A 13,406-nucleotide genomic window follows, 5' to 3' on the forward strand; every position below is an offset into this window, starting at 1 on the left:
AAAACATGCTGCAAAAATTATTATTCCTCCAGAAGACAGCTTTTTGAGCTTGGTGAATGGTCTAAGAATTTACTTTTTAAAAACTAAATTTAGAGTATCCAGTTCTTTTTTTCCAATTAAGGGGCAATTTAGCATGTCCAATCCACCTACACGGCACGTCTTTTTTGAGTTATGGGGGTGAGGCCTACGCTGACACAAGGAGAATGTGCAAACTCCACATGGACAGTGAACCTGGGCCAGGATCGAATCCAGGCCCTAGGTGCTGTGAGGCAGCAGTGCTAACCACTGTGCCGCCATGCTGCCCCATGGTGTAAGAATTTACAATGACTGTATGTTTTTGAGACCTGATCCTCTTCTTCTTAGGAATATTGGGTGATGAATCTAAGGGAAGTTAGGTTGCGTTGACAATTAAAGATAGAAATCAGAAAGGGTTGGATGTGGCAAACTAAAGCATTAAATGCTTTGGAAGTTTATGAGGTTAAATAACTTGGGAGAGGAGGTGCAGGAATCCATTTCAAGTTTTCAAACAAGTGCATTTAATTGATCATTGATTCTTGATAGGTATAGCTCTCTGCCAAGCAGGTTCATCAGAGTTGAATCAGTTGTGACCCTGTATTTATAAACAAGCCATGGAAACTGAAGAGCAATACATTTGTGCATTTGTGTGCAGGTCATGGGAGGTTTCTCTCTGAATTGGGACAATGTATTATATCTGAGAGACTGAGAATGAAGATGGGGTGCATTTTATGATGGTGCTGTAGCTGTTAGTCAAGGCAGAACAATGTGGAAGAGTATAGTTGAGACTAACTCACAATCTGACACCGCAAGAATGTGCAACCCCACTAAACACAGCCCTGATGTCTCCCAAGTCCTCCATATGCATTGTTGAGACAGATCAGCAGTCTGAAGTTGGTGAAAACACTCATCAAACGCAGACATATGTCCTTGATCTAATCACACCCTCCCATCAAAACTGACATTTGGAAGAATTTCAAACAGGTTTCAGTATTTTTGATTCAAACTCACTGCCAGCACACGCTCTGTGATGTACCGTTCCTAATCTTCAAGGAACAAGGATCCACCTACATAACAGGATCGAATGTCACGCACTGGATCACCTCCAGATGCACAGTCATGGATCATAATACCCCAGCACAATGAGCAAAAACATGGCATGATAATGCATGGATTTTTAATTTCCTTTCCTGCAAGATTAACTTGCCTTTTGCCCTTGAGAAAATACACATTGCTGATCTGATTTGTAAACCACCCCTACTTACAACCAGCCAGCATTTTCTTCAAGATTAAATCACAAGCGATAGGAAACTAGGAACTGAAATATTCCTCTTTCCATTATAATAATAATCTTTATTAGTGTCACAAGTAGGCTTACATTAACACGGCTGTGAAAATCATCGAGTCACCACATTCCGGTGCCTGTACGGGTACACAGAGGGAGACTTCAGAATGTCTAATTCGCCTAACAAGCACGTCTTTCAGGACTTGTGGGAGGAAACCGGAGCACCCGGATGAAACCCATGCAGACACGAGGAGAAAGTGCAGACACGGCACAGACCGTGACCCGAGCTGGGGATCAAATATGGATCCCTGCGCTATGAAGCAACAGTGCGAACCACTCAGACCTGTGCCCTGAGATTGGAATATGAGGCAGAATTTTCCGCTCCTGACAGTGGCAGGTGGGCGCGTAAAATTTGGAGAGGCCAAAGATTGGATCCCGTCAGCCTGAAAACAGTTTGGAATTTCCCCCTCACTACTCTTATGGTGGGATGTTGGTGGGTTTGGAGCGAGGGGGTGGGGGGATGAGGTGGTGCGGGGGAGATGATGGGAGACCAAGGGCAGAACCTTGAACTCTATGGACAGAGTGCTGGCTGAGGTGAGAAAACCAAGATGGAGCTCTCCAGCTGATGTTTCTCTCCAGATTCTATGGAGGCGTGGTTTTCACCATCACACTGACGGCTCAAACTGGCTCCACGGGGATCAGGGCACCATTTCTAAAGGGCATCCTGATCTGTGCTGAAAAAAATACCCCCCCCCCCCAGCCCCACCACCACAAGCACCAAGACAAGCCCACCCCCATGGATAAGGGATTGCCCCCAACTGGTGGAGCTCCCCAGAGGGTGTGCCCCTGGAAGTGCCATCCTATTAGTGTTACCTTGACACTGCCAGGTTGGCACAGCCGGGGGAAGTGCCCTGATATGTCTCTCTCCTCCTGGGGCCTATACTTACCTTTAAGTCCCCAGAGGGTTCCCCTCAACTTCTTAATGTTTGCAGAAGCAGTTGGAAACCTCACTGACGTGACATTGCGCCGGCGAGGGGGGAATTCTTTATTTGGGTGGAACATACGGCAGGAAAGCCCTTTAATTGCTTTTGAATTTATTAAAATGTATCATTACATCACCGATGAGAGGTGGGGAAACCCACAAAACAAGATCTCATCACTCATGGCGTTGCAAATTTAAAATCACCGCCCAGGACATGGAGGGTGAGAATACAGACGCAGAATTGGGTGGATGAGAATTGAACTTTATGACTGGGGGTAGATGGATGCAGACTCCAGAATACAAGACAGGTTTGTGTTAGTGTGGCACAAGAGGGACGGGCTGCATGGAGATTCATGGAGGAGCTGGGGCGGGAGACTGTTGTCATCAGTAAAGAAGAGACTGGAGAACCCATTGACAGAAAGTAATTGTCCTTGGTCTGGGGGCCAAGATGGCAGGGTCAGAGATTAAAGACAGTCCTGGGGTTCTATGGACCTCACAGCCATGGTGAGAGATCAAAGCTGTTCTGGGGATTTGCAGGCCATGCCACTGGGCTATACATGACACACACATTACAGTTCCATTCCAGGGAGGGAAAAGACCTGTGCGCTCAAATGGGAGAAGGCACAATTTATTGAGCAGGACAATGGTCATGGGTCACAGTCAGTGGCCGTGAGCTTGTCTGGCGTGTTACTGGGCTGTAGTTGGTTAAGGGAGGCATTTTCAACCTGTAAATGGGTGATCCTTTTGTGGCAGGTGGGTGTCTGCTCTGTATGTGACCATGCACATGGCCTCAAATTTGGGATGGGCAGGGCACATGTAGGGCATGGGGGCATCAACAGTGATGGGTTCAGGTGGGAGGGCTGGAATGTCCATCACAATGACAATGGGATCCAGGGTTACTTAGGGAAGCTGGAGAATAACCAGAGGGAGCTCTACCTGCACACTAGTATTCCAGGAATATTGGAGAGACCTATGCACTGGCAGTGGGAGGGTCAAAGCTGGTCTCAAAATAAGAAATGCATTGCCACCATCCTGAAAGCCTGAAGATATGGTGCACTTTGAAACCAAAACGGGAAAATAATTTGTATAGGAGGTGTCTGTGTCTGTGTGGGAGGGACCATTGCATGGGACACCCTCAAACTGCTTAGCGTCTCAACTTTGAAATAGAGGCAGAGCTGAGAGACAAGAAGAAAACTTCCTTGAGAAGGTTGGGCCAGTGCCGCTTGGTGTGTTTTAACAAAAGTCTGCAGGAGTCATTTGCTCCATTTGAGCAGCAACAGAGCAGAAAGTGAGAATGGAAGATGCAGTTACCTGTTAAGGAGGTGTACATACCTGCCAGACCATCATTGAAAGCCCCTAATGTGCTTCTGTCCAACGCCGGCATCTCCACATCATCTTCTTTCAAAAGGCATGGATAACGAGCCAAAGGGTATCTAGTCATTGCTGAAGAAAAAGTTGAGATTGATGAACAAAATAGACCAGAGATTGTAGGAGTACCTTTGGTAAGGTGTGGATTTCATGCATGTGTTCAAACCTTGCCCAACCTCTGTGAGAATGAAATGTCAAGCATCAGGGTTGGCATCTTGGCTATTTAGAAGTAAGTGTGCATCTCAGCTGCAAAGCTGTATCAATGAAAAGCTAGTTGTAGTGAATTTACTTTTAGTCATTCATGGTAGTGGTTATGGGCTTGGAAGGTGCTGTCAAAGGAACCTTGGTGAGTTCCTGTAGTGCATCTCGTAGATAGTACACACTGCTGCCACGGTGAGTCAGTGGTGGAGGGAGCGAATGTTTGTGGATGGTCTGCTTTATCCTGAATGGTGTCAAGCTTCTTGAGTGTTGTTGGAGCTGCACTCATCCAGGCAAGTGGAGAGTATTCCATCACACTCCTGACTTGTGGTCTTGTAGATGGTGGACAGGCTTTGGGGAGTCAGGAGGTGAGTTACTCACCTTGGGATTCCTAGCGTCTGACCTGCTCCTAGAGCCACAGAATTGATATCACTAGTCCAGTTGAGTTTCTGGTCAAGGGTATTGTCCAGGATGTTGATAGTGGGGAATTCAGCAATGGTCGTGCCATTGAATGTCAAGGGGTGATGGTTAGATTTTTTATTGTTGGAGATGGTCATTGCCTGACATTTATGTGGTGTAAGTGTTACTTGTCAGCCCAAGGCTTTATATTGTCTTGGCCTTGCTGTAGTCGGACATGGACTGTTTCAATATTTGGGATTCTCACATGGTGGTGAACATTATGCAATTCTCAACGAACATTCCCATTTGTGACCTTATGATGAAAGGAAAGTCATTGATGAAGCAACTGAAGATAATTGGGCCTGGAATATTACCCTGAGAACTCCTACAGTGATATCCTGGAACCATCTTCCTTTCCATAGATTCCCTACAGTGCAGAAAGAGGCCATTCAGCCCATCAAATCTGCATAGACCCTCCTCAAGAGCACTGTATCCAAGCCCAGTTCCCAGGCCCATTACCAGTAACGTCATTTATTGATCATGGCCAAACCATCTAACCTGCGCATCTTTGAACCATGGGAGGAAACTGGAGCACCCGGAGGAAACCTTGCAGACATGGGGAGAACATGCACAATCCGCACAGACGGCCACCCAAGGCCGGAATTGAACCCAGGTTCTTGCCGCTGTGAGGCAGCAGTGTTAAACACTGCCACTGTGCCATGCCTTTGTGCCAGGTATAACTCCAACCCCGAGGAGAGTTTTCCCCCGATTCCCATTGACTCCAGTTTTGCTTTGGCACCTTGAAGCTACATTCGGTCAAAGGTGGTCTTGATTCCAAGGATAATCACCCTGGCCTCGGTTCTGGAGTTCAGGTTTTTTGTCCATGTTTAAACCAAGCCTCTCATGAAGTCAGAAGCTGAGTGATCCTGACAGAACCCAAACTGAGTGTCAGCGAGCAGTTTATTGCGAAGCAAGTGTTACATAATAGCCCTGATGATGACTCTGATAGGGCAACAATGACGTTGTTTTTTTGTTTGTGAGTGGGATGTCTCCTATATTTGTCCAGTGTTTATTAATCTCTTGCAAACATTAATCCATGGGGAGAACAAGGATTAAATAATGGAGCCTGTGGGCAATGCTGCCTTCTTGATGGCAGTGAGCTGATTGAAGGTGAGAAGGTACTAGCTGCCACCTCAGACAGATTCGAGAGGAGGCTCGGCCTCAGGACCAAGGTTCAAGAGAGCCACAGGTTAAATGCATCCCACTGGGGTGATTGGGAAAACTAAGGGTCTACGAAAGAAGACTTTCCTCTCTGGCAGTGAAGAGAGCCAATGCCGTGCCCGTCTGCACTTGTCAGATGTGCTGGATCATAGCTGCCACGTTCTGCGGAGGAGCTAACGCCCCATGGATTGGGAGGATCTCCTCTGCCGGTGTCCCTGAAGGTCACTGCAATGCTCAATCTTTTTCCCTGCGGATCATTCCAGGGATCCGCAGGAGACCTTTTCAGCATCTCACAGTCCTCAACACACTACACACAACACATGCTCAAGGAGGCGACTAGTGCCCTCTAGAGTAAGGTTCTTCGTTATGTGATGTTCACCCTCGACGAAGCCAGCCGGGCTGCTAGATTTTATGGGTTTGTAGCTATCTCAGGCTTCCCTGCGGTACAGAGTGCAATCAATTACACACATGTGGCTTTGAGAGCTCCATGACAGCATCCCCTGATGTCTATTCACAGGAAAGAATTCCACTCTGTGAACATTGAACTGGTGTGCGATCATCAGAAGCACATCATGCACATCTGTGCCAGGAACCTTGGGAGGTTCCAAGATTCATACATCCTGAGTCACTCCCAGATGTTATGGGCCAGGGTTTAGAGAACCCCAAAGTGTATCATGGAGTTCACCTGACCCACAACTTTGAATAGATTGTAGTATGGGGAGCACACGGCCCATTATACAGGTGTGGTACAGCAGAAATGGAAAAGTATTTTTGAAAGCAAAACAATGTTTATTCTATGAACTCAAGTTAACCTTTTTAAAACATACAGTGATAACATCTTAGCAACCATGAATTCAAATACAACCCCCAAAGACTACAACACTCAGTAATCCTTTAAACTTTCCTTTTAACATCCATAAGACTTAAAAACACCTTTTACAGAAAGACATCAGGCTTAACTTCACTACTGAAAAATCTTTGGCGGGTAGGGTCAAGGAAAACCTCAAGGCCTTTTACACATATGTGAGAAATATGAGAAATATGAGCGAGGGTAGTTCCGATCAAGGACAGTAGCGGGAGATTGTGTATTGAGTCTGAAGTGATAGGAGAGGTCTTGAACGAGTACTTTTCTTCAGTATTTACGAATGAGAGAGGCCATATTGTTGGCGAGGCCAGTGTGAAACAGACTGGTAAGCTCGAGGAGATACTTGTTAGGAAGGAAGATGTGTTGGGCATTTTGAAAAACTTGAGGATAAACAAGTCCCACGGGCCTGACGGGATATATCCAAGGATTCTATGGGAAGCAAGAGATGAAATTGCAGAGCCGTTGGCAATTATCTTTTCGTCCTCACTGTCAACAGGGGTGGTATCAGGGGATTGGAGAGTGGTGAATGTCGTGCCCTTGTTCAAAAAAGGGAATAGGGATAACCCTGGGAATTACAGGCCAGTTAGTCTTACTTCGGTGGTAGGCAAAGCAATGGAAAGGGTACTGAGGGATAGGATTTCTGAGCATCTGGAAAGACACTGCTTGATTAGGAATAGTCAGCACGGATTTGTGAGGGGTAGGTCTTGCCACACAAGTCTTATTGAATTCTTTGAGGAGGTGACCAAGCACGTGGATGAAGGTAAAGCAGTAAATGTAGTGTACATGGAATTTAGTAAGGCATTTGATAAGGCTCCCCATGGTAGGCTTATGCAGGAAGTAAGGAGGCATGGGATAGTGGGAAATTTGGCCAGTTGGATAACGAACTGGCTAACCGATAGAAGTCAGAGAGTGGTGGTGGATGGCAAATATTCAACCTGGAGCCCAGTTACCAGTGGCGTACCGCAGGGATCAGTTCTGGGTCCCCTGCTGTTTGTGATTTTCATTAATGACTTGAATGAGGGAGTTGAAGGGTCGGTCAGTAAATTTGCAGACTATACGAATATTGGTGGAGTTGTGGATAGTGAAGAGAGCTGTTGTCGGCTGCAAAGAGACATAGATAGGATGCAGAGCTGGGCTGAGAAGTGGCAGATGGAGTTTAACCCTGAAAAGTGTGAGGTTGTCCATTTTGGAAGGACAAATATGAATGTGGAATACAGGGTTAACGGTAGGATTCTTGGCAATGTGGAGGAGCAGAGAGATCTTGGGGTCTATGGTCGTAGATCTTTGAAAGTTGCCACTCAAGTGGATAGAGCTGTGAAGAAGGCCTATGGTGTGCTCGCGTTCATGAGCAGATAGATTGAATTTAAGAGCTGTGAGGTGATAATGCAGCTGTACAAAACCTTGGTAAGGCCACATTTGGAGTACTGTGTGCAGTTCTGGTTGCCTCATTTTAGGAAGGATGTGGAAGCTTTGGAAAAGGTGCAAAGGAGATTTACCAGGATGTTGCCTGGAATGGAGAGTAGGTCTTATGAGGAAAGGTTGAGGGTGCTAGGCCTTTTCTCATTAGAACGGAGAAGGATGAGGGGCAACTTGATAGAGGTTTATAAGATGATCAGAGGAATAGATAGAGTAGTCAGTCAGAGACTTTTTCCCCGGGTGTAACAAACCATTACAAGGGGACATAAATTTAAGGTGAATGGCGGAAGATATAGGGGGGATGTCAGAGGTAGGTTCTTTACCCAGAGAGTAGTGGGGGTATGGAATGCACTGCCTGTGGAAGTAGTTGAGTCGGAAACATTAGGGACCTTCAAGCGGCTATTGGATAAGATGGGGTGTAGATTAATTTGTTCTTAATCTCGGACAAAAGTTCGGCACAACATCGTGGGCCGAAGGGCCTGTTCTGTGCTGTATTTTTCTATGTTCTATGTACTGAGAACAGTGACCACGTTGAAATCAGCAAATGGACACTCATAAGCTTGCAGTGATTCTCACACATCCTGCTGTGATTGCAGCTTCTCCAAAACTAAAATGAAACCAAACCCATCCTGCAGCAAAAAAGCCTAAAGCGAAAGTAAAAAGCTGACAGACAGCGCAGCACCACCCACTCTCTGACATCACTGCAGTAATAAACACCCATTTCTTAAAGGTACTCTCACTACGGATATTTATATACACACCGATTTATAAACACCCATTTCTTAAAGGTACTCTCACATGACACCTCCCCCAGGAAAAAGAATAAACCATCAACTTCAAGATAGTTTTATTTTTCACCTTTTCACTATCCTTTAAGAAATGCACACAGTAAATATACTTTTTTGTTTCAAAAAACAACACACGCAAACAGGTATAATAATATAGTCCATTTTTTTTTTCTTCTTCCTCCAAATGGAATCCCTCTTGATTGACAGTCTCTTTGAACAAGAAGGTCTCTGCACGATCCATCCATTTCTCTACGCCTCGGCAGTTCTTTTTAAAGTCAGATACTTTAGTTCAATCTCATCACAGAGTCCCTTGTAATTCTCCAACACAAGATCATTGGTTATCACAGCTTTCAGGCAGTTAAATACCTGTTGAGAGTCCGCTGTCCACTGAAATTTTTGACGTTTCTTCAGCACGTCCAACAGTGGAGCAACCACGCTACAAATCCTTTGCACAAATTTTCGATCAAATCCACTCATGCCAAAAAATCGCATTATTTCCCTTTGTGGTGAGGGTATCGGAAACTCCTCGATAACTGTAGGTTTTCTATCCCGTGGGACCATTCGACCCTGTCCAATTGTATGGCCAAGGAAAGTGACTTGGGCTTTTCCAAATTCACTTAAGGCCAGGCTTAGCACCAAACCCGCCTCCTGAAGTCGATCGAATAACGCCATCAGATGTTTTAAATGTTCTTTCTATGCATACAGATCGTCGATGTATACCGTACAATTGGGTAATCCTGAAACAACTTTGTTAGGTAACCATTGAAATGTGGCTGGGACGTTTCTCATGCCAAATGGCATAAATTTGAATTGCGAGATACCATCTGTAGTCACAAAAACTGAAATCTCCTTCGCCTTTTCGGATAAAGGTACCTGCCAGTAACCTTTAAGTAAATCCAGTTTGGAAATAAAAGCTGATTGTCCCACTTTCTCAATGCAATCCTCCAAACGTGGGATAGGATAAGAGTCCATTCTTGTAACTGCATTAACCTTTCTATAGTCCATACACAACCAATGGAGACTGTCTGGTTTTGGCACCATCACTATGGGTGAGCTCCATTGGCTGCAACCCACTTCAAATATGCCATTTTTAAGCATACTCTCAATCTCTTTGTTAACCTGTGCCAATTTTAAAGGGTTAAGTCTATATGGATGTTGTTTGATTGGAACAGCATTTCCCACATCTCCATCATGTATAGCCATTTTAGTACTTCCCAATGTATCTCTACAAACTTGCCCACGCGATATCTTTCAGGTCAGTCCGTTTTTCCTCTGGAAGGTAACTCAACAATTTATCCCAATTTTTAAGAACTTCCTCATTTTCCAATTTAATTTGAGGTATGTCAAATTCACAGTCATCTGGATTTGGTTTGTCACTTTGAGTTAGAATCATTAAAACCTTGTTTTTTTCTCCTTCCCTTTCAAAGTATCTTTTAAGCATATTCAGATGACACACTCGATGAGTCTTCCTTCTATCTGGTGTTTTTATCACATAATTCACCTCACTTAATTTCCTAGGGTTTTCTAGAGCAGTATGTAAATAGTCCAACTCGGGAAGGGGCCATACTGGACCTGGTGTTGGGGAATGAGCCCGGCCAGGTGGTTCAAGTTTCAGTCAGGGATTACTTTGGGAATAGTGATCACAATTCCATAAGTTTTAGAATACTCATGAGAGTGGTCCTAAAGGAATAGTGCTAAATTGGGGGAAGGCCAATTATACCAAAATTCGGCAGGAGCGGGGGAATGTGCATTGGGAGCAGCTGTTTGAAGGTAAATCCACATTTGATATGTGGGAGGCTTTTAAAGAGAGGTTGATTAGAGTGCAGGGCAGACATGTCCCTGTGAAAATGAGGGATAGAAATTGCAAGATTAGGGAACCATGGATGACAGGTGAAATTGTGAGACTAGCTAAGAGGAAAAAGGAAGCATACATAAGGTCTAGGCGACTGAAGACAGACAAAGCTTTGGAAGAATATCAGGAATGTAGGACCAATCTGAAACGATGGGGTCATGAATTATCTTTAGCAAACAGGGTTAAGGAAAACCCCAAAGCCTTTTATTCATATATAAGGAGCAAGAGGGTAACTAGAGAAAGGTTGGCCCACTCAAGGACAAAGAAGGAAAGTTATGCGTGGAGTCAGAGAAAATGGGTGAGATTCTTAACGAGTACTTTGCATCGGTATTCACCGAGGAGAGGGACATGACGGATGTTGAGGTTAGGGATAGATGTTTGATTACTCTAGGTCAAGTCGACAGAAGGAGGGAGGATATGTTGGGTATTCTAAAAGGCATTAAGGTGGACAAGTCCCCAGGTCTGGATGGGATCTATCCCAGGTTACTGAGGGAAGTGAGAGAGGAAATAGCTGGGGTCTTAACAGATATCTTTGCAGCATCCTTGAACATGGGTGAGGTATCGGAGGACTGGAGAATTGCTAATGTTGTCCCCTTGTTTAAGAAGCGTAGCAGGGCTAATCCAGATAATTATAGACCGGTGAGCCTGACGTCAGTGGTAGGAAAGCTGCTGGAGAAGATACTGAGGGATAGGATCTATTCCCATTTGGAAGAAAATTGGCTTATCAGCGATAGGCAACATGGTTTTGTGCAAGGAAGGTCATGTCTTACCATAGAATTTACAGTGCAGAAGGAGGCCATTCGTCCCATCGAGTCTGCACCAGCTCTTGGAAAGAGCACCCTACCCAAGGTCAACACCTCCACCCTATCCCCATAACCCAGTAACCCCACCCAACACTAAGGGCAATTTTGGACACTAAGGGCAATTTATCATGGCCAATCCACCTAACCTGCACATCTTTGGACTGTGGGAGGAAACCGGAGCACCCGGAGGAAACCCACGCACACACGGGGAGGATGTGCAGACTCCACACAGACAGTGACCAAGCCGGAATCGAACCTGGGACCCTGGAGCTGTGAAGCAATTGTACTATCCACAATGCTACCGTGCTGCCCTACCAACTTAATATAATTCATTGAAGAAGTCACAAAGTTGATTGATGAGGGATGGGCTGTAGATGTCATATCCATGGACTTCAGTAAGGCATTTGATAAGTTTCCCCATGGTTGGCTGATGGAGAAAGTGAAGTCTCATGGGGTGCAGGGTGTACTAGCTAGATGGATAAAGAACTGGCTGGGCAACAGGAGACAGAGAGTAGTAGTGGAAGGGAGTTTCTCAAAATGGAGAACTGTGACCAGTGGTGTTCCACAGGGATCCGTGCTGGGACCACTGCTGTTTGTGATATACATAAATGATCTGGAGGAAGGTATAGGTGGTCTGATTAGAAAGTTTGCAGATGACACTAAGATTGGTGGAGTCGCAGATAGTGAAGGGGACTGTCAGAGAATACAGCAGAATATAGATAGATTGGACAGTGGGGTGGAGAAATGGCAGGTGGCGTTCAATCCGGGCAAATGCGAGGTGATGAATTTTGGAAGATCCAATTCAAGAGCGAACTATACGGTAAATGAAAAAGCCCTGGGGAAAATTGATGTGCAGAGAGAACTTGGTGTTCAGGTCCATTGTACCCTGAAGGTGGCTACGCAGGTCGATAGAGTGGTCAAGAAGGCATACGGCATGCTTTCCTTCATTGGAAGGGGTATTGAGTACAAGATTTGGCAGGTCATGTTACCGTTGTCTAAGACTTTGGTTCGGCCACACTTGGAATATTGCGTACAGTTCTGGTCGCCACATTACCAAAAGGATGTGGATGCTTTGGAGAAGGTGTAGAGGAGGTTCACCAGGATGTTGCCTGGTATGGAGGGCGCTAGCTATGAAGAGAGGTTGAGTAGATGAGGATTATTTTCATTAGAAAGACGGAGGTTGAGGGGGGATCCTCATTGAGGTCTACAAAATCATGAGAGGTATAGACAGGGTGGATAGCAAGAAGTTTTTTCCCCAGAGTGGGGGACTCAATTACTCGGGGTCACGAGTTCAAGGTGAGAGGGGAAAAGTTTAAGGGAGATATGCGTGGAAAGTTCTTTACGCAGAGAGTGGTGGGTGCCTGGAACGCATTGCCGGTGGAGGTGGTAGAGGCGGGCACGATAGCGTCATTGAAGATGTATCTAGACAGATACATGAATGGGCAGGGAGCAGAGGGATACAGATCCTTAGAAAATAGGCGACAGTTTTAGATAGAGGATCTGGATCGGCGCAGGCTTGGAGGGCCAAAGGGCCTGTTCCTGTGCTGTAATTTATTTTTGTTCTTTATAATTTCTCTGAGAGCTTCATACGTTTGGTCTATTTTCAAAGCCCTTATCCACCTGTCAAAATTACTCTGTTTGAGCCGTTCAAACTCCATGTATGTTGACCAAATTCTTTCCTTAAATATCTAAACCTTTGTCTGTAAGCTTCAGGCATTAGTTCATATACACCTAAGATGGATTTTTTCACCTCCTCATACGTCCCAGATACCTCCTCCGGTAGTGATGCAAACACTTCACTAGCCCGACCAACCAGCTTTGTTTAAATCAGTAATACCCACATGTCCTGTGGCCATTTCATTTGTTTAGCTACTTTCTCAAATGAAATAAAAAAGCTTCCACCTCCTTCTCATCAAACCTTGGCAATGCTTGGACATATTTAAATAGATTCTCACCAAGCCTTCGACAATGATGATCTTTCTCACTATCCTCATCGCTATCCTCCAATTGTACGTTTCCCTTTATGTCTGCCAATTTTAACTGACTGTCATGTTTCACAGCAATTTTCTGAAGTTCAAACTCTCTCTCTCTTTCCCTTTCCTCTCTATCTCTTTCTTCGTTTCTTTCTTCTTTCTCCTTTTCTTTTTCCCTGATCTGTATCTCCCTTTCTCTTTCTTTTTCTTTCATTGCATATTCAAGCTGCTTTAATTCTTT

This window comes from Scyliorhinus torazame, chromosome 10 (genome assembly GCF_047496885.1).
Source record: "Scyliorhinus torazame isolate Kashiwa2021f chromosome 10, sScyTor2.1, whole genome shotgun sequence".
NCBI classification, from domain to species: domain Eukaryota; kingdom Metazoa; phylum Chordata; class Chondrichthyes; order Carcharhiniformes; family Scyliorhinidae; genus Scyliorhinus; species Scyliorhinus torazame.